Source organism: Hirundo rustica, chromosome 8 (genome assembly GCF_015227805.2).
Source record: "Hirundo rustica isolate bHirRus1 chromosome 8, bHirRus1.pri.v3, whole genome shotgun sequence".
NCBI lineage: Eukaryota > Metazoa > Chordata > Aves > Passeriformes > Hirundinidae > Hirundo > Hirundo rustica.
This window is the reverse complement of record NC_053457.1, coordinates 35406630-35428595: the sequence shown is the minus strand read 5'-3', so window position 1 is coordinate 35428595 and position 21966 is coordinate 35406630. Positions and strand designations below refer to the sequence as shown.

The 21966-nt window shown below is 55.1% G+C and overlaps 1 protein-coding gene across 5 annotated transcripts in view; it reads right to left on the bottom strand.

Moving 5' to 3' along the window:
• The window catches only part of JAKMIP3 (Janus kinase and microtubule interacting protein 3), a 66517-nt gene that overhangs the window by 43530 nt on the left and 1021 nt on the right, over positions 1 to 21966 (bottom strand). For 2 of the 5 annotated variants that reach the window (XR_009208063.1, XM_058421482.1), the window contains exon 1: positions 2857 to 2985. The exons of 1 other annotated variant lie outside the window; for it this stretch is intronic. The gene's annotated coding sequence lies outside the window, so the exon portion shown is untranslated. Of the gene's footprint in view, positions 1 to 2856; positions 2986 to 10690; positions 10816 to 10850; positions 10985 to 21966 lie in introns of those variants that run through there. 2 more of the 5 variants (XR_005701826.2, XR_005701828.2) reach the window with 2 other exon arrangements.

Here is a 21966-nt window from a genome sequence, read left to right as displayed (position 1 = left end):
AGCTGGCGCCCGGGGACAGATGCCAGGCCAGGCTAGAGAGAATATTTATCACAAGTACCGCCACAAAAACACTCCACAAGAACGCTGCCAAGGCAGCAGAGCTGTGCTGACCCAGAAGCTGCCAGGAGGGGCTCAGCCCAGGCTGAGGGGACACGGAGCTGCTGCTCCCGGGCCCTGCTCTGACACTGGGGGACACCGGGGACACTGGGGACAGAGCCTCGACACACCCCGTCCCTGCAGGGACAGAGCAGCTCTGGGCACAGCACACACTCCCTGCAAAACCGGGCACCTCCTCCGGATTTCTCCTTTATTTTCCAAGGAGTTTCGTGGAAGGGGCAGCTATCAGAGACATCACCTCAACGGAACAGAAAGGTCATCCTATTCCTGCTGCTGGGAGAATAGATTATGCATCTGATTCCTGGCATGTTTGATATTGAAAACAGCATCAATAATGCATCAGAGCTGCCTTGAGCAGGGCTCAGCGCTCCCTTTGCCTCCTGACTTGCAATTCAGACATCAGGACTAATTGGGAAATCTGTTTTCTAGGTAGCAGTTGCTGAAATGAACGTTTCACCACGCTTAAAAATAAGTGAATTAATCCCTACCCAGGGTACCAGTATTTGAAAGCGGAACGCTGTTCGTACAAATATGGAACATTTCCAATGTCTGCACAGCCCTGTGAGCACTGGTGTTCTCTGGTTTTGACAAATTGTTCTGATTAATTAGTTTAAACAAACCTCTTTGAGCCTCTGGTGCACCTTGAAATAACATAATAGAAAGAAAATGTAATACTGTTCATGGCTGAGTTCCTGCTTCCTCACATGAGCGATATCCACGTTCCATTTGGGATTGCACCAGCCTACAGAGCTGAGGGCAACAAAAGGAGTTTTCCCCTGAACAGCAATTTCATGCTAAGCCAGTGCAATCGTGTCCCGTGCTGGAGCTGTGCTTTGGGCTTTATCCATATAAACATTTGTCATGTATCCATATAAACAGTGGATCGCTCACTCAGCTGCAGTGTGAGAAGGAAACCTGTGGGAAATTGCATGGGAAAAGGAGGGAACAGGCAGCTGAGATCAGGGAACAACAGCCAAGCCATGAACTGTCCTGCACACCGGGTTCTGTGGTGCATTTCCTTCACATGCAGAACCACAGAGTCCAATCCTGGGATCCCTGAGGCTGGAAAAGCCCTCCAGGATTGAGTCCAGCTGTGCCCCATCCCCACCCTGTCCCCAGAGCTCTGAGTGCCACCCCCAGGGATTCCTGGGACACCTCCAGGGATGGGGATCCAAACCTCCCTGGGCAGTGCCAGTGCCTGAGCTCCCTTTCCATGGGGAAATTCCTGCTGCTGTCCCCCCTGAGCTCCCTTTCCATGGGGAAATTCCTGCTGCTGTCCCCCCTGAGCTCCCTTTCCATGGGGAAATTCCTGCTGCTGTCCCCCCTGAGCTCCCCTGGCCCAGGCTGGGGCCGTTCCCTCTGCTCCTCTCCCTGTTCCCGGGAGCAGAGCCCGACCCCCCCGGCTGTCCCCTCCTGTCAGGGACTTGTGCAGGGACACAAGGTTCCACTGAGACTCCTTTTCTCCAGGCTCAGCCCCCTTTCAGCTCCCTCAGCCCCTCCTGGGGCTCCAGCATCATTCCCTTTCCCATCTCCATTCCCTTTCCCAGCCCCATTCCCTTTCCCAGCTCTGTTCCCTTTCCCAGCCCCGTTCCCTTTCCCAGCTCCGTTCCCTTTCCCAGCCCCATTCCCTTTCCCAGCCCCGTTCCCTTTCCCAGCCCCATTCCCTTTCCCAGCCCCGTTCCCCTTCCCAGCTCCGTTCCCTTTCCCAGCTCCGTTCCCTTTCCCAGCTCCGTTCCCTTTCCCAGCCCCATTCCCTTTCCCAGCTCCGTTCCCTTTCCCAGCCCCATTCCCTTTCCCAGCTCCGTTCCCTTTCCCAGCTCCTTTCCCTTTCCCAGCTCCTTTCCCTTTCCCAGCTCCTTTCCCTTTCCCAGCTCCGTTCCCTTTCCCAGCCCCATTCCCTTTCCCAGCTCCGTTCCCTTTCCCAGCCCCATTCCCTTTCCCAGCTCCGTTCCCTTTCCCAGCTCCTTTCCCTTTCCCAGCTCCGTTCCCTTTCCCAGCTCCGTTCCCTTTCCCAGCTCCTTTCCCTTTCCCAGCTCCGTTCCCTTTCCCAGCTCCGTTCCCTTTCCCAGCTCCTTTCCCTTTCCCAGCTCCGTTCCCTTTCCCAGCCCCGTTCCCTTTCCCAGCCCCATTCCCTTTCCCAGCTCTGTTCCCTTTCCCAGCTCCTTTCCCTTTCCCAGCTCCTTTCCCTTTCCCAGCTCCTTTCCCTTTCCCAGCTCCGTTCCCTTTCCCAGCTCCTTTCCCTTTCCCAGCTCCGTTCCCTTTCCCAGCTCCTTTCCCTTTCCCAGCTCCCTTCCCTCCCCTGGACATTCTATGAGGAATTTTTCCTCTGTGCTGTTTAGATTGAGACTATTTAGGGAAAATCCCCTTTTTTAAATACAAACACTGCGGATGACTGGACCCAGACGTCCCCAAGGCACATCTGAGTGGTCCATGCTCCTGCTGAGGAAGCTGAAGCTGCCCCCACTGCAGGGTCAACACAGCCTGGTCCCTGCAGCTGGCGGCTGTGGGGCAAGGCTCCATTTCCAGAAGGGAAATAAATAACCAGCCAAGGCTTCCCAGGGTTAAGTAAACCCTGAAGCCTACCTCTCATGAAATAATATCTGCTTTAGATTCAAAATAATCTCAGCCCCCAGCCCTGAGATCTCTGCAGATGGAGGTGGAGCCAAAGTTTTGCTGAGGATTAGATCAATTCCAGCAGCAGCAGCAGCTGTAACAGACACATGTCAAATCCCCACTGACCTGGATTTTTCCTCAAAGATTAATCCTTCCACTGCTGTTGGCTTTAGCTCACTGATGGGGGGACCGTGTCCTCTGTAAGCTCCACGTTTGCAGCTTCCAGACTCTCCTGGGGTGCGAAGGCTCCCGTTTGTGCCACACCCCCGGACCGAAATCCCCTCCTCTGGTTCAGTTTTACACAGGCTTTTGGGGTTTGTTTTGTCAATCATAAAGTTAATTAGCGTTTATAGGGAGCACCTGGAGCTGTGCCAGGGCAGGCTTGGCTGGGTTTAGGGAGAGGTTCATCCCCAGAGGGTGCTGGCACTGCCCGGGCTCCCCAGGGAATGAGGCTGCCAGGGATGCCCAGGCTGGGATTTTGGGGGGTCTGGATCCATGACCCCTGTGAGTCCCAGCCCAGGACAGTCTCTGCGTGCAACAGTGGCAGCCACAACTGCTGCCAGATCCCAGCAGGTAGATTTTACAGCAGGACACCCGTTTAATTGAACAACCCTTAGGGCTAATTTGCAGAAAGAGCAACAATTCATTAACAAACAGGGGAGAAGGTAGGAAAGCAATTTCTCCTTTTTCTCAGATAACCCCCAATATTTAAGGTACACAAACCCACTGGAGTTTCTGCAATGAACTCCAGTGACACGCCCACCCAAATTATGCATTAAACTTGGGGAGGACTGTAAGTGAGGAATGTATTTCAGACCCGGTTCCAGGGGTTTAACAGCGTGTCACTGCGTTATCTGGCTCACAAGCAAGCTGCTCGAGCAATGCCATCCCTTCTCCCAAGGAATTCATGCCTGTATAATTAACCAAATCAACTGTAACACAGATGGCATCGCACCATCCAAAAGCACTCGACGGAAACACTTTAAACATGTTATTAACATCCCTAAATAACTATTTAATGCTACCCCTCCGATCCTCTTCGGCACCAACACACAACACAGCTGGATTTGGGGATGGAAAAGGCAGTATTTAATTGCTACGCTCTTATAAAAGATTTTCATTCTTGGATTTATCCAATTTATTAATGAGCTTGAAAAATAACAGACTCAACAGTGGCAACAAAACCACCGCACTTTGGATTTCAGAATTAAGGTTAATTTCCAGACTGACTCATCACCATTAAATTCAGCTGTGAGGGACTGCGCAGCAGGAAAAGACTGATGGGAGTAGGAACCTTTCCTTAGGCCGACCCAGACTATCCAAAAATTACATTTCTATTTGACAGTGGGTTTTACTTCTCAGTATGTGTGCCCAGCTCTAAATCAAGATAAAAATTGACATTTCACGGCAACAGACAAGAATTTGAATGGAAACTCGATTAATCTCCCAAATGCAAACAGTTGGGAGATGTCCATCAGGCTCTAGGGAAAAGCTGTTCCTGCAGCCTGCAAACCTGAGGATCAGATTATTTCAGACCTGATTTTTCACTGCTGAACATCCTGCTGTAAATGACCTTTCTGTGACGCTTGCTGCGAGTCTCCTCCCCGGCGCCAGCGCACCTCTGCCCTGTCCCCGAATGGCAAAGGTGACCCCCCCCCAAATGATCACAAACTCTGCTTTAGAGGGACGGCAGGAGCATGCCCACGCTCCCAGAGCGGCTGGGGACGCGCTGGGAGGGGTGGGACCCAGCGGGGCGGCAGTGCCAGGCATCAACCCCGCTGCTGCCCTGGCACCAGGGCAAGGGCCGGCAGCAGGAGCGCCCTTGGGAGCGGGAGCGCCCTTGGGAGCCGGAGCCAGCGCTCCAGGGTGGTGTCAGCTGGGAAAACGGCCCCTGGGGAGGATCAGGAGAGCTTTGGGGACGTGCTGGGGACAGGCAGATCTGCATTACAGCGACTGAGAGACACCCCAAACTGAGAGAAACCCCAAACTGAGAGACCCCAAACTGAGAGAAACCCCAAACTGAGAGACCCCAAACTGAGAGAAACCCCGGACTGAGAGACCCCAAACTGAGAGAAACTCCAAACTGAGAGAAACCCCAGACTGAGAGACCCCAAATTGAGAGAGACCCCAAACTGAGAGAGACCCCAGACTGAGAGAGACCCCAGACTGCGAGACCCCAGACTGAGAGACCCCAGACTGAGAGACCCCAGACTGAGAGACCCCAGACTGAGAGAGACCCCAGACTGAGAGAAACCCCAGACTGAGAGACCAAAGACTGAGAGAAACCCCAGACTGAGACACACCCAGCTGCTTTCACCTGCTGCAGCTTCCAGCACGGATATTGCTGGGGAAGGGAGAGAGAGACCTAACCCAGAGATGGCAAATGAGTTCAGAACACAGAAACTGGATCAATTCCTGCCCAAAATCCCATCCAGCCCTGCCCTCTGGCAGTGGGAGCCATTCCCTCTGTCCTGTCCCTCCATCCCTTGTCCCCAGTCCCTCTCCAGCTCTCCTGGAGCCCCTTCAGGCCCCGGATAAATAAGCATTTCCAGCTATAAAGAAATTATTCATCATAAAAAAGACATTATAGCAAAAGCAGCAGCCCGGAAGATGCTTGAATAAAATCCTAAAAGCAAAATGTCCTCCCAGATGGTGAGGCAGAAACCCTGACCCAGCGGCTGAACAAAGCTCGTGTTCTCCAGCGGAGACACAGCAGCAGGGGCAAGGAAGGGGCTGCAGCGCACGGGGAAGAGTCAGGGAGCAGAGGGAAGCGCTGGTGTGGCATCACCCAAACCCTGTGCCCATGGGGCATCGAGGCACGGCCCCCAGGCACGGAGCTGGCCCGGGGCTGCTGCCCTTGGCCAGGGCAGCTCTGCCAGGAGGGCTCTGCGGCTGAAATCTGATTGCTTAAAGCTGATTTGATTGGAAATGCTGCAAAACCTTTGGAGTCAGTTTGGCTGGCACGCAGAGGGCACGGCCCCGCAGCCTCACCGCACACATCCACGGGGGGCCTTGGGCACAGCCAGCGCTGAGGGGAGGACAGGGCTGCTTCACCCTCACCTTCACACGGGAGTGCGGGGATCCCGGGCTGGAGGAGCTGCCCGGAGCAGCCGTGCTGCCCCATCCAAGCGTCCCAGGCCGGGCTGGACCCCGGGGCTTGGAGCAGCCTGGGACAGTGCGAGGTGTCCCTGCCACGGCAGGGGTGAAACAGGATGAGCTTTATGGTCCCTTCCAACTCAAACCATTCTGGGACCTGGGATCCCTTTCTCTGGGGAAAATGTTATTTTCAACACGAGAGCCCTATAATTTTTTTTTTTTTTTTTTTTTTTAAGACTAACAACAAATAGGAAAAAAAAAAAAAAATAAAAGGGAAAAGAGGAGCTTCAAGAGCTGCCTCTGCTTGTGCTCTCCACTGGGTCGCTAAAACTGTCTTCCTGGAGCTCACCTCTGAGGACGAGTGACTCACTGCCGAGCGGCATCTCCCGGCTGATGCCTGCCCTCGGGGAAAGCCCTCCCCTGCAGGAATCTCCCCCTCGAGGACTTGTGCAGATGATCAGGAGAAGCACCGGCCCACTTTCGCGTGTGGAATGTGCTGCACAATGAACCGGGAAAACATTCTCCTTCCGCGGGCTGGAGCAGCTGCAGAGGAGCCCCTTCCACGCTTCTGGGTCAGTGTGGCAGCTGGCTAATCCGGGATTTGAGCCCAGCACTCTCCGGTCCTTTAGCCCTGTGCCCTTACTCCTCCGGGGAAAGTGGCTTCTGGCTCTGTGCCGGAGCTCAGCCAAGGGCTGTGTCCGCCCGATCCCGACCCTCGGGGAGCGCCCGCAGCCGGGGCATGCTCAGGACGCGTCCCGGCATCCCGGCCGGGCGCTTCTCCGGGCACCGAGGGAGGCACTGCAGCTCCGGAGCACCTGGAGGGGCAGCGGGGGGAACAGCCACGGCTGTGGTGCGCCAAGCTGCACCTCCGAAATCCTCCACGTGTGGTAACAGATCGCTCGGTGCGAGGGAGGCAGCACTGGATTGCTCGCTCAGCCAACACCCCGCTCCATCCAATTGTTCCAGCGCCGCTGCTGAACGAAGCGGTGCTAAAAAAGAGATGCTGAGAGCCTTTTTCCGAAACTCCAAGGTACGAAATCAGTTTTGCAGTCCGGTTTATATTGATGGAAAAACAGCAGCCTGGGAGTTTTAATGGAAACTATGCAAATTCCTGTGGCTCCTTACATCCAGGGGATGATCAGCCCATGCCCAGCAAGGCAGTGACTGCCAGCAGGCAGAGGGGCAGCACAGCGACCTCAGCGAACCCTGCCTCCAAAAGGTGATGGGGAGGTGAGGATGGGAATCTGGATGTCAGTTTGACAAGGACACTCCAGGCTGGGACACTCCTGCGGTTACCTGCCCAGGGGCTGTGGGGTCACAGAACACCTGAGCTGGGTGGGACACAGGGGTCACTGAGCCCAGCCAGGACACCCCACAATCCCACCCTGAGCGTCCCCGAGAGGAGACCGAGCGCTGTGACGTGTAACAAACCCCAGCCCCAGATGGGGATCCAAACAAAGGAGCCCCTGCTCCAGGGAGGACATTCCCAGCTGCGAGCTCCAGGGCCCAGAGCTGGGGCTGGCACCGCTTGGTGTTCTGGTGACCCGGTAAAGGGCAGGACACGAAAACCTGCTGATAGCAGAGAATTATGTAGGTCAATCAGGAAAGAGGACAAGCCCGGCAGAAGGAAGAAAAAAATAAAACAATAACCTCAAACTAGAAAAAATAGGTAACTTAGCAACATGAAATTCAATCCGTGAAAGTACAAGATAATCTACATTTAAAAAAAAACAAAACTATTTGACATATCCTGCACACAGAGATTTAGGAGGAAAGATCAAGCCATCACTGAGGACATCTGTTGTGCACACAGCAATGTAAATAAGGTATTACAGAGGCAAGAGATGTGAAATTAGAGGAAAAGCATTATGATGCTGCAGAAAGCTAAACGGTGGGTGCTCATTAATCCACTCAAATTCCCCTAAATAAATAATAGGTGCAACCAGATAATAAAAGAGTCGGGATCTGTGTGTTTTTGGAAGGGGCATTGAACAGGAAGTGATGAAATGATTGATACTGTGTAGGTGAAAAGGATGTTTTGGTTACTTCTTCATACTAATGCAAGAACAAGAAACCACCCTGTGGGCACCGGCGGGAAATGAAAAGGATTTTTCCCAGCCCCGGAGCAGCCCCACAGGTCAGCCCTTCCAGCCCAGCCCCTCACCGCCGGGCAGGGCAGGGCAGGGCAGGGCAGGGCAGCACTGGCACTCCCTGGTGTCTGCACTCTGCCTTGGGCGAGACCATTGTCCTTCTCAGTTATTTATTTCTGTACTTCTGTAGAATCGCAGCTCCTGCTCTGCTCTTGCTTGGTGCAAAGCCAATGGAACAGGACATCCTGGGAGAGCCCTGTGACATCCCTGTGATACAGCCTGGGAGAGCCCTGTGACATCCCTGGAGATCCCTGTGACATCCTGGGAGAGCCCTGGGACATCCCTGTGATACAGCCTGGGAGAGCCCTGTGACATCCCAGTGACATCCTGGGAGAGCCCTGTGACATCCCTGTGACACAGCCTGGGAGAGCCCTGTGACATCCCTGGAGATCCCTGTGACATCCCTGTGACATCCTGGGAGATCCCTGTGACATCCCTGTGACACAGCCTGGGAGAGCCCTGTGACATCCCTGTGACATCCTGGGAGAGCCCTGTGACATCCCTGGAGAGCCCTGTGACATCCCTGTGACATCCTGGGAGAGCCCTGTGACATCCCTGGAGAGCCCTGTGACATCCCTGTGACATCCTGGGAGAGCCCTGTGACATCCCTGTGACACAGCCTGGGAGAGCACTGTGACATCCCTGTGACATCCCGGGAGAGCCCTGTGACATCCTGGGAGCTCCCTGTGACATCCCGGTGACATCCCAGTGACATCCCGGGAGAGCCCTGCTGGGCCAGGAGCAGAGGGAAGGCGCCAGAGGCTCAGCAGCGGGGCGAGGGGCCGGGAGGAGAGGCCGCAGCTGAATTCCTCGGGCTGGGAGCAAGCGGCCTCAGGCTGCACCAGGGGAGGTGGAGGTTGGAGATCAGGGCAAATGTCTGCACAGAAAGAGTCGTCAGTGCTGCCAAGGGCAGTGATGGAGTCACCATCCTGGACGTGTCCAGAAAACGCAGATGTGGCTCTTAGGGACATGGTTTGGAAGGGAACATGGTGCTGGTGCGGGTCAGTAGCTGGATTTGATGACCGTCAAGGCTTTTTCAGCCTTATCAATTGTGTGTTCCTGTGATTCCATGGCTGTGCTGCATCCCTCGGGGATGTCAGCTCGGGCCGCGGTGACCGGCAGGGGTCAGGCAGCTGAGGTGCGCTGATTACCCACGGACCAGCAACACCACACCTCCTAAAGACACGGAGATTTTTACAGTTCTTCAAAAGCTTGTTAAAGACTACAAGGAAAACATGTCTAATGATAATAACAACTTCAGATTCACTTTGAAAAACAAATCCGCCATTGAAATGACCACAGCTACACTGGAAATAGAAGCCCAAGAGCATTTTTCTGTCTAGATAATACATATCTTGGCAGAATTTCAACAGAACTAGAATTACTTTCAAGTGTCAAATGCTGCATTTTACCGGTGCTCAGGAAACGCTCCCGTGTCCCTGTCCTACCTGCTCTAAGGGAACCCTCCCGTCTTTCCTTCAGCAATCCCGGCTCCCTCCTCCCTGCATAAACTCCTCCGGACCTGACACGCGCTTCTGTGGGCTCGAGGAGACCGAAAATATTCGGGAAAAAGCGTGGGACTGCGCAGCCGAAACCCCCGAGGTACAAACGGAGCTGCGGAACTGCAGCAGACAAACCCCGGGGCAAAGGCTGGGGCAGCCGCAGGCCCCGGTGCAGAGGGGTTTGCAGCGGCGAGGCCAGCGGGGAACGGGGACGGGGACGGGGACGGGGACGGGGACGGGAGAGCGGTGAGGACAGCGGGGAACGGGGACGGGGACGGGGATGGGAACGGGGACGGGGATGGGAATGGGAACGGGAACGGGAGAGCGGCGAGGACAGCGGGGAACGGGGACGGGGACGGGGACGGGGACGGGGACGGGGACGGGAGAGCGGCGAGGACAGCGGGGAACGGGGACGGGAACGGGGATGGGAACGGGGACGGGGACGGGAGAGAGGCGAGGACAGCGGGGAACGGGGACGGGAACGGGACGGGGACGGGGACGGGGATGGGAACGGGAACGGGAGAGCGGCGAGGACAGCGGGAAACGGGAAAGGGAACGGGGATGGAGATGGGAACGGGAGAGCAGCGAGGAGCCGGGAACGGGAACGCGGCGAGGAGCCGGGAGCGGGAACGGGAACGGGAACGGGAACGGGAGAGCGGCGATTAGCCGGGAATGGGAACGGGAACGCGGCGAGCAGCCGGGAACAAGAACGGGAGAGCAGCGAGGAGCCGGGAATGGGAACGGGAACGCGGCGAGGAGCCGGGAATGGGAAGGGGAAAGGGGACGGGAGAGCGGTGAGCAGCCGGGAACGGGAGAGCGGCGAGGAGCCGGGAACGGGAACGGGAACTCGGCGAGGAGCCAGGAAAGGGAACGGGAGAGCGGCGAGGAGCCGGGAACGGGAACGAACGGGAGAGCGGCTCCGGCAGAGGCCGGCTGCGCGGGGAGCGGGGGAGCTCCGCCCGCCCCGGCCCCGGCAGAACTGCCCCTGGCACCGGCTCAGCGGCCCCTCGGGCCCCGGCAGGGCCCCGCCGCCTGCCGCCAGCCCGGGGAGCGCTCGGTGCCGCCCGGGACAGCGTCCCCAGGCGCTGCGTCCGCCCGCAGCCGCTCCGTGCCCGCGGCTCCCCGGGATGCGCCCGGCATCCGCCTCGGCGCGGCCGTGCCACCCCCGCCCCCGAGCCACGAATGCATTCCCACAGACGCGATCCAACTTACAGAGCACTTTAATGGGATTTAAAAAATCGTCTCGGGCCAGAAAAGCACCCGGGCAGGATCCGGGGCCGCCTGCGCTGCCCCCGCTCCGCGTCCAGCAGCTCCGCGGGGCTGTGACTCAGCAAAGGGAGCAGCAGCTTCGGATTTTTCAGATGGAACTTACCAAAGCGGGCCAATGCTACGGGGAGGATCTGCTTCCCGCATCCGCCGCTCTGCCAGCCTCTCCCGAGGTATTTCCAGTGAACCCTCCCCATCTGGTTACGTTACGACAGGAAACGCTTTCTTGGGGAAAAAAAAATCAAATGCAGAGGCTGCCTGGGAAGCGGGCTGGGCGAGGAAGGAGAGGCTCCCAGCTCCTACCTGCGCTGGATTCAAAAGCAAAGCAAAGGTCTCACTGCTAGCCAGGGAGTCGGACATCACATCCCGGGAACTGCGGTGCCCGTGCTGGGCTGGCACGGGAACGGGAATGGGAACAGAACAGGAGCCCCTGCCCCAGGAGCCCGGCAGCTGGCAGGGGTGGAAAATGCCCCACGAGGCCCTGGGAGGATCCCCCCGGCCCCTGCACAGGCTGCAGGATCCCCCTGGGTAGGACCAGGCAGGGAATGAGCTCCTCACCCCAAGCACAGCCCTGAGCCAGGGGCCAGACCCCAGCACCCCCTCGGCTCTGCACCACCCACACCACGGGGGAACAGCCCAGGGGATCTCAGGTGAGCTCTGAAGGGCTGAGACCCCGTGTGTCGAGCTGAGCCTGCCAGGTGGGCACAGACACGAGCCAGCCGGGCAACCTGGGGCTGCCCTGGCACAGCCCTGAGCACCAGCAGCCCAGCAGCCACAGCTGAGCCACACGATAAACCCCAGCCCCATAAACCCAAGCCCTATAAAGCCCAACCCTACAAAGCCCAGCCCTATAAACCCCAGCCCCATAAAGCCCAGCCCTACAAAGCCCAGCCCCATAAAGCCCAGCCCTATAAACCCCAGCCCTATAAAGCCCAGCCCCATAAACCCCAGCCCTATAAACCCCAGCCCCATAAACCCCAGCCCTACAAAGCCCAGCCCCATAAAGCCCAGCCCCATAAAGCCCAGCCCCATAAAGCCCAGCCCTATAAACCCCAGCCCCATAAAGCCCAGCCCCATAAAGCCCAGCCCCATAAAGCCCAGCCCTATAAACCCCAGCCCCATAAACCCCAGCCCTACAAAGCCCAGCCCCATAAAGCCCAGCCCCACAAAGCCCAGCCCCATAAAGCCCAGCCCTATAAACCCCAGCCCCATAAAGCCCAGCCCCATAAAGCCCAGCCCCATAAAGCCCAGCCCTATAAACCCCAGCCCCATAAACCCCAGCCCTACAAAGCCCAGCCCCATAAAGCCCAGCCCCACAAAGCCCAGCCCCATAAAGCCCAGGCTGTTCCAGCACAGCCCCAAGCTCCGGCACGGCCCCACACGTGCGCAGGTGTCTCCAGAAGTGCCACACGCCCAGCTCCAGCCCCAGCAATGCGGGTGGGACACACGGACACTGTCTGTCCCTGCTCCCCCTGCCCTGCCCTCGGCATTCTGAGCAGCAGAGGGGTGGAGGAGCAGCCTGCTCCCGTGGACAGGGAAAGCTGGAAGGTACTGCCAGAATGATCCAGCCACAAGCGCTCCCGAATCCAGCCTGTGACAAATTAGCAAACACGTCCTTTAATTACAGAAAGCTTTTCCCTTCGATTTTTTAATTAGAAGCAAGAATGCAGATGCCATTTATCTAAAAGGACTGTCTTGTTTTCCTTCCTGTGCTGGCACCACTGAATCCCAAACACATCCTGCACATTTCCATGGGTTTCACAAAGTCCTCAAGGTTACAAAGCTTCAGGCCATCAGGTTTTGAGATACAGGGTGCTCCAGCAGCAGCCAAAAATTGGTGCAGAAGAGATGAGAAGAAATACATATAGAAGAGATACATACAGAATTCTGACATCTCTGCAGACAAAGATCTGTTCAAACCACTAAAATATTAGAGACCACCAGGTACAGTTTTCAGGTGTGAACCAAGGAGCAGCAACTTCTTTAAAAAGAGAAATACGAGGTGCAGTAGAGAATTTTAGAATGGATTCAATAGTGGATGAGTAAGACAGCAGAAGAATGAAATTTTCATGTCATGCAGGAGACACAAGGTGAATACTTGAGTAAAAAAATAATAAAAACAGGAAAAAAAAAATCAATATTAGCCTGAAGCAGTAGAGAATCCCGATTTCAAAGAGCCTGCAAACCCCCAGGAGAGCACGGCTGCTGTGCTGCTGCTGCCAGAGCTACTGCTCACAGCAGCTCCGTGCACTGGCCTGGCTTCAAAGGGAAGGGGGCAGCAGCCCGGAGCCCCCGAGGACAGGACCCGCCAGACCGCCCCTAATTACACCCAGAAATGCCTCTGGGAGGGGGCACACCGAGGAAAGGCTGAAAGCTCTGCGTCTGTCTGACTCCTGTGCTTGGCACATCCCTAAAACCCCAGGCTGGTTTGGGCTGAAAAGGAGCGGAGCGCTCCTCTCACTCCAGGGACACCTCCCTCTGCCCCTGCTGGTTCCAAGCCCCGGTGTCCACCCGGCCCTGGGCACTTCCGAGCCGTGCCAGGGGCTGGGAACCTTCCGGCAGAGCAGGAAATCCACCGGAGGGAATGGGAGTGGGAGTGGGAACGGGAGTGGGAATGGGAGTGGGAGTGGGAGTGGGAATGGGAATGGGAACGGGAATGGGAACGGGAATGGGAGTGGGAGTGGGAATGGGAATGGGAACGGGAACGGGAATGGGAATGGGAATGGGAATGGGAATGGGAATGGGAATGGGAGTGGGGACGGAAATGGGAACGGGAACGGGAATGGGAATGGGAATGGGAATGGGAATGGGAATGGGAATGGGAACGGGAACGGGAATGGGAACGGGAACGGGAATGGGAATGGGAATGGGAATGGGAATGGGAATGGGAATGGGAGTGGGAATGGGAACGGGAATGGGAATGGGAATGGGAATGGGAATGGGAGTGGGAGTGGGAACGGGAACGGGAATGGGAATGGGGAGTGGGAACAGGAATGGGAACAGGAATGGGAACGGGAACGGGAACGGGAACGGGAACGGGAATGGGAATGGGAATGGGAATGGGAATGGGGAGTGGGAACAGGAATGGGAACAGGAATGGGAACGGGAATGGGAACGGGAACGGGAACGGGAATGGGAACGGGAACGGGAATGGGAATGGGGAGTGGGAACAGGAATGGGAACAGGAATGGGAACGGGAACGGGAACGGGAACGGGAACGGGAATGGGAATGGGAATGGGAATGGGAATGGGAACGGGAATGGGAGTGGGAATGGGAGTGGGAATGGGAACGGGAATGGGAACAGGAATGGGAGTGGGAGTGGGAATGGGAATGGGGATGGGAATGGGAATGGGAGTGGGAATGGGAATGAATTCCCTGTCCTGGGCCGAGCAGAGGCTTTCAGTGCCCAAGGTGAGCCCTGTCCCACCCTGCTCCCTCAGCTCAGGGCGAGGTCTCTCCCCGGGCTCTCAGCAGCCCCCAGCGGGATGCAGAGCAGCCCGGGGCCCTGCACAGCCACACACCCCTCTCCTAACTGGAGCAAGGAAAGGACGAGTTTCTCCGCTGGCAAACGGGCTTGTAGCCAGAGAGCTTTGGAAAACAAATACATCCTCGGGAGCAACTTCCGCAGGCGGCGGAGCCAGCGCAGCAGCCTGGCAGCCCTGCCGTTACCATGGAGGCCAAAGCCGCTGCTCCTCTGCCTTTTCCTTTGCAAATAAAGGCCAACAACTGCTGCAGATCGGGAACTGAGATTTCCAGAGGGCTCCCACGGGCACAAGGCAATGTCTGACACACAGGATCTCAGAATCGTTCCAAGTCCAACCCCATGGAGCCCCAGCCGTGCCCCATCCCCACCCTGTCCCCAGAGCTCTGAGTGCCACCTCCAGGAGTTCCTGGGACACCTCCAGGGATGGGGATCCAAACCTCCCACAGCTGCTGTGGTGAACTTCGCTGCCTGGAACACTTTTTGATGATGGATTTATTCCTCTCAATCATTTTAGTCAAAACATTAAGATGAAAGATTGAGATGCTGTCGAAAGTGAAACTGAAATGGTTTAGAATGGCATTTGAATTTTTAGAAGCACTTATGTTCAATTAAAGTCAAGAATTTTAAAGCCCTATTTTGAAACTGGAGCCCCTCTGCTCTGGAGCCAGGCTGGGACACCTGGGGGTGCTCAGCTGGAGAGGAGAAGCTCCAGGGAGAGCTCAGAGCCCCTGGCAGGGCCTGAAGGGGCTCCAGGAGAGCTGGAGAGGGGCTGGGGACAAGGGATGGAGGGACAGGACACAGGGAATGGCTCCCACTGCCAGAGGGCAGGGCTGGATGGGAGATTGGGAATCAGGAATTGTTCCCTGGAGGGTGCTGAGGCCCTGGCACAGGGTGCCCAGAGCAGCTGTGGCTGCCCCTGGATCCCTGGCAGTGCCCAAGGCCAGGTTGGACACTGGGGCTGGAGCAGCCTGGGACAGTGGGAGGTGTCCCTGCCGTGGCAGGGGTGGCTCTGGAAGATTTTTAAGGTCAACTTTGAGGAAAGCTCCTTACTCAGCCAGGAAGGAGGATGGGGCTTTTCTGCTGTTGCCAAAGAGAAGGGAGCTATAAATGTTCTTTCTCCTTTATCATCTCTGATGACTTAGCAGCAAATGCTAAAAATAATTTTCATGCTTCATCTTCAAAGTCGATGTGTTGCAGTTTTGTTTTTTTTTTAATAACCAAAACAAATCCTATATCCCTGCAAGAATATTACAAATATTTCAGGATCCAAATGAAACTTTCTCAAGAGGTGCTGCAAGGCTGCCAAATGTGACATTTCACACAGAGCTTTTCTGTCTGAGCTCCCTCCCAGCCCTCTGCTGACGAGGAGACAACAACTGAGGCAGTGGCACATTCCTGGGAGCAGGCTGACTTGGAGTGCACTAAGGCGTCTCCGGGAATCGTGACCTGGACCTGCTGGGGGCTGCAGAGGAAATGGCACAAGATCCTGATCTCCAGGGGAAGGTTCGGCCCTGACAGGTTTTCACTTCACATTTCTCATGTTCAATTCAGCTTTATTGTCATCAGGACACAAGCCAGACCCAGAAATGGGTTTGAGCACGAAAACACAACAGCAATGAAATAATGACTGGTGTAACAAATGGCTCCGACCAGTCCTGCATGGCTGATGGCCCAAATTTCAATGTAACAAAACCGATTTGGGTGATAAAGAGCATGAGAAAAACATCTCAAGGAATTTTACTCCATGTGAGTGAAGCTAGCTTGGAATTCAGAACTCCAGGGAAACTGGAAGGGCCTCGGCTCGCACACATGTTACTTTAAATAGATGAGTCTCATCAATATGAAATAAGCAGCCAGGAAATAATGTTCCCAAAGCCAGAAGTACAGCACCCCTCAGCAAAGCTGGGACTCCCCGGTCACAGCCAGCACTGCACACCTCAGTGCCCCATCCAAGCACTGGGGATTGTCTGGACAAGACCCTCGAGGGCAAAACCCTCCCTGGCACCCCAGGGAACGACGCCCGTAGGCTGCTGCTGCTTTTGTTTGCACACCCAGGAGCAGGTCCTGACCCACAGCGCTAAAGATCCATAAATACCTGTCCCAAGTTCACTCCTTAATTAAAGAGTTCCTTGCTCAGCCCTCGCTGTGCTGCACCCAGAGCACCAAGGCTCCCCTGAGCCAGGAGCTCTCCCTGCAGGTACCTGTGTCACACCTGCACAGCAGGGCCACGCTCACAGGACCCCTGTGTGTCCCCAACAGCCACAGCCAGGGAATTGGTCAGGCTGGAAAAGCTCCCTGGGAACATGGAGCCCAACCATCCCCAGCAGTGCCCCGTGTCCCCAGGCGCCACATGCGCAGGGCTGTGAAATCCCCCAGGGATGGGGGCTGCAGCCCTGCCCTGGGCAGCTGTGCCAGGCCTGGGAGCCCTTTTGGGGAAGGAATCTTCCCAAAAAAAATCCACCCTGGCTGAGGCTGCTCCCTCTCCTCCTGTCCCTGTTCCCTGGGAGCACAGCCCGACCCCCCCGGCTGTCCCCTCCTGTCAGGAGCTGTGCAGAGACACAAGGTTCCACTGATCCCCCTTTTCTCCAGCCTCAGCCCCTTCCCAGCTCCCCCAGCCCCTCCTGGGGCTCCTTTCCCTTCCCAGGAGGTCAGAGCCCAGCGGTGATGCTGACCACAGCTTCACCACTGGCTGGCAGGGAGCTCCTGCACCACCAGGATGGGCAAAGCCCAGCACTGGGGGCACTGGGGGCACTGGGGGCACACGGGGTGCCTGCTTTGGTGCATGTTGACATATCCTGAGCAGTGTCCCTGCCCTGGCACTGCTGTGGCACCCAGAGCCCCAGCGGGAGCAGGGCAGGGCTGGGACACGGCGTTCAGGGGGTGCTGAACAGACACAGGGGGTCACAGGGCCCTCCCTTCCCACCCAGAGCCACTCGAGCGTGCCTGGGAACAGGGAACTTCCAGAAGGGCCGAAGAGCTGAGGGATGTGGAGGAAATGGGAAGCGTTCTGGCCAGGGGCAGGAGCAATTCCACCATTCCCAGGGCTGGGCTCGTCAGGAACTGAATCACCCGGTGCCCCTGGGTGCGGGTAGAGGACAACACCTTCAAACTCCATCCCAAAGACGCAGCTGTTGTTTCACCGAGCCCTCGGATCTTTGCTGCCCGCCTTTCACTGCGGGTTTGGGGATGCAGGAGAACATCCCTGCCTGTGCAGACACTCCTTCCCGGGAGCGACGTCTGCTCCCGGCTCACTAGCACTGCCGGATACCCCTGCCTGCCTGACACGGAAACAGCAGCACAAAAGGAAACATTCGTGCCTCTGGAACGCTCTTCAGTCTCCCATTCAGTCCTTGACTGCCTTATTTTTAAATGACAGCAACGATATTTTTTAGCAGAGCATTTATTTCTCTTTAGTTTCGTGTTTATGCAGAACACCGAGTTAACCAACAATTTGTTCCTCTCAGGGAACTGAACTGCTCTTACCCTAAAACATCCAGACCTCAGCTCTTGGAAGGAAAAGGAACCCTCACACCATAATGGCAGGGAATTTACAGGGAAAGGAGGAGAAAAAAGCTTTACACTAAGACTTTCCCCCCAAACTTATACAAGTCCTTTACTGAGCTTTGTGCTGCCCAACAGCAGAGCCTGGGTGTTCCAAGGGGTTTGATCAGGTTCCTGCTCTCCTGGGGTTGGGATGTGCCCCCTCTGCCAATACCAGACTGAGTCTGACCCTCTCCTGCCATCCAAGGCCAGGCTGGACAGGGCTTGGAGAGACCTGGGGCAGTGGAAGGGGTCCCTGTCCACAGCAGGAGGTGGAACCAGATGAGCTTTAAGGTCCCTTCCCACCCAAACGGGTCTGGGATCCTGCTGGCCACTGGGCACTGCTGAAGAAACTCATTTCACACACTCCCATTTCATATTTTCCCTTTGAACAAACAAAATAATAACAAAACCCACCCCAAACTCCCAAACACCAAAAAACAGCTTTGAGGGGAAGAAGCCCATGTTTATATTTGTCTGCTCCTGCTCTCGGTGCTAACTCTGACACCAGCCTCGGCGACTCTCCCCGTCCCTGTGTCCCTGCTTTTCCCGTCTCAGCATCCACACCCGCCTCATTTCCTGCAGGACACCTCTGGGAAGGCTCTAAGCATTCCTGTCTTTTCCATTCCTCTTCACATCCGTGATATCTCCTGTCCGCTGCATCGCTCGTTCCTCCACTATGGGTTTTAACGGATTTGTGGTTGTAAAACCTTATCAGGCCAGAACCATGTCAGTCCTAGGACATACACTGATATTTTAGTAAGAGGGGAATTAAAAAAAAAAAAAAAAAAAAATCCAGACCAAAGAAAGCAGAAACTTCCCTTTGTCCAGAGCTGGCTCAGCCTGGAACCAGGTCAGGGTGACTGACAGGTAACGAGGGCACCTGCCAAGCAACAGCTCCTTTAACTCCTGCTATGCCTGAGTGTATCCTAAGGGCATAAAAGCTAACGAGATTCCCTTCCACTGCAACTTTGCAAACCAGCAAAGTCCAGGGCTTTGGCAGTGCTGGTTTTGTCCCTGTAAACTGGGGTCGGAATTGTGGAATTGGAATTCCTGCATGCGCAAGTTCAGGAGCCAGCTGTGTGTCCAGGAGTGGAGAGGAAACTAAACCCAAAGAACACCCTCTGCTCCAAAGGCTGGTTTTGGTTTGTCTCTGGCTGTGCTGCTGAATCAGGGAATGGTGGAATTGTTATGGCTGGAAAAGACCGCTGAGATCGCTGGGTTCAGATGCCATCCCAGCACAGCCAAGGCCACGCGACCCACGTCCTCAAGGGCCACAGCCACACGCTTTTCGGACACCCCCTGGCCAGCCCGTGGCAGGACTGGAAAAGCCTTTCCATGATATATTTTTTCCTCACACAGTGCCAAACCGTGTGAGGAATCCTTCCAGAGGCAGCGAAGTGTTCCCCCGTGGGGACGAGGCAGCCCCAGCCCCAGGGCCAGCCCTGCAGCCTCCTGCAGGTGCTCCCATCAGCTCTGGGGCTGCCCTACGAACCCCAAATCCATCCCACGGGTGACTGCTGGGAAAAGTTGGGATCTGCCAGGACAGCAAGTTTTTAATTAGTCATTAGCAGCCACAGTAGAGATCCCAAAAGTGTTTGGATTGGAGAGAAAAGGCTTTTAACCACTGCAGGCATTATCTGGGATAGAACGGATGAATCTTGACCACTGAGTGTTTGCCAGTTGCTGTTTATACTACACATGAAGCAAATAAATTCTCCTTCAGGACCATTCCATTGTACCATAAACAGGTGTCCCAAACCCAGCACACGGGTACCCTGGGCCCGGCGCTCAGAGGGGACAGCCAGCACCTCAGGGATCCTCAGCAGTGACACTGAGAGAAGCACAACAGCCCTGAGAGCAAACAAATCACCACCGAGGCCGGGGACCACTGCCCTGATCTGATAAATGCTTGTAACAAACTTAGTTTGACACGCCCTGGTCAAACCCCGCGGTATCTCAAGCCTCTGTGCCTCATGCTGGGTGAAACCCGGAGGGTTCCAGGACGGGATGAGCTCTGAGGACCCTCCCAGGACTCCGTGACCCCATCCCAGGGAGAGTGGGCAAGCTGCGGGGTGGAAGCCCAGCCCGCAGCCCCTCCCCGGGCAGTGACGCCTCCCGGCTGGGCGAGCCGAGCTCAACCACCGACAGGGGAAACAGGGGCAGGAACATGAGGTGAGGGCATGCAAAAGACACTCTGCAGCCTAAAGTGACCCTTCTAAAGAGCCCCTGATGGCACACGACCTTGTCAAGGTCGAATGACCACGGCACCGGGGCAATAGCTCCAACCCAGGATCTCTACCGGATTTAAGCAAAGCCAAGACTCCACGCCCTGCTGCTGGCCTGTGTGTTTGAGGAAACCCATTTATCCTCCAGACATTCTGCCAAGCCTTTCCCAGCTCCCTCCTCAGGCACTGTCTCTGCTCCACGGATGAAATCCATTGAACCCTCATCTCGATTCCCCGCCAGCAGCGAATGACAAATCCCTCATCACGTGTGCCTGGAAAGAACCGTGGGTCTGCACAGGGACGAAGAGGTTTTCAAACATCAACCACCATCTCATCCTCCATTAGAGGCATTTCTACAGAATTCCGTCCAGCTCCTGAGACCTTCGGGGGTTTGTTTGGGCATGGTGCATTTGGCTGTGACTGCAAAGGAGAATCAGGAATTAGCTTTCCAGCTGAAATGATTGCTAGACATGGATTAGCATTTTGTCACTACAGCAGCCAACACTCGGAGCTCTGGGAGAAGGAAGCTCTCCTCTCCTCCCCTTTGCATGCAGGTACGTGCTCCTGGCCCACCGTGGGCAAATAAAAACGTGATTTAGTTTGGATTTCTGAAGTATTGGTTAATATTCATCTGCTTTTACCATAAAATATATTTGCACAAATGCTGTTATGCATCTTAAAATTGCTCAGTGCTGTTAGAGTCTCACTCCCAGAGTGGTTGGATGGGGTCAAATCCTACATCTCAGTCAAATGGGATGTGTAAAATTATCAGGACTTGCTCTTAAAGTTATTTTTCCATTTAAGCTGAGCCTCTGCTCCTGATCATACATGAAGAGCTGCAGCACAGAACGTGGCAAGCTGAGAACGCACGTTTTAAGGGAAAACGTTAGAGAACATTATTTAAGGGCCTTCACTTGTTAACATTCATTTGCTGATGCTACTTTGAATTCAAGCCATCTGCAATAAAAAGTAATATTTTAGACACACATTTGAGAGAAAAAAAAAAAAAAAAGTGAAGTAAAGTTTTACTCTTCATGTAAGCTGACATTGCACTGGGAAACTTGGTGAAACTTCACCACGTGGGAGGTGTTGACAATTGAGCATACACCAAGAGAAGGATTTGCAGGCACACAGTTCCACAAATACATCCCAGCCTGGTATTTGTCAAGACAACCCATGAGCCTTCAGCACATTCTTTAAAGCCTCACTCAAGTGGGGTGTCATTTTCTCCATCAGGGCCCTGGTGACAAATGCACTTTGCTCTGCTCAGGCCATCCTTGTGGCCTCCTACTGCTGCATTTAAACACCACTGCAAACACTAAAATTCCTACCAGTCTGATATTTGCAGGTGAAGAACAAGGGGTTATGAGTCAGGACGCTGCCCAGAGCCAACACAAACCAGACAGAAATTCCACTGCAGAGTAAAGCAATCCAGCAGCCCCTGAGACACGTTCAGCTTCTGAGCATCCATCCAGCACCCAGCGAGCCCTCCCAGAGAGAGGAGCCCAAGTGCAGAGAGGGGCAGGTTAAGGGTGCTGCACGTCAGCTGAGAGCCCAGGCTGGCAGCTGTGAGCCTGTCTTGCCAGGAAATTATTATTTTGTACCCCACACACACACACTCCTCTGGCTGTACCACAATGTGTGAAATAACAGGCAAAAGTCAACCCGACTCCAATGTGTTTTCTAATTTCTGTCTCCATTTTTAGCAGTGTCAGTAGAGGCATACCGTGAACGGAAAGGAAAAGGAATCTGGACGAGATAAATCACATTTAAAATGAAAGAAAAATAAATAGAATAGAATAGAATAGAATAGAATAGAATAGAATAGAATAGAATAGAATAGAATAGAATCAGAACAAAATCAAAAGCCCAGAGTGGTTTGGGTTGTGGGGGACCTTAGAGTTCATCCCAGTGCACCGCTACCATGGACAGGGACGCCTGCCACTATGCCAGGATGCTCCAAGCCCTT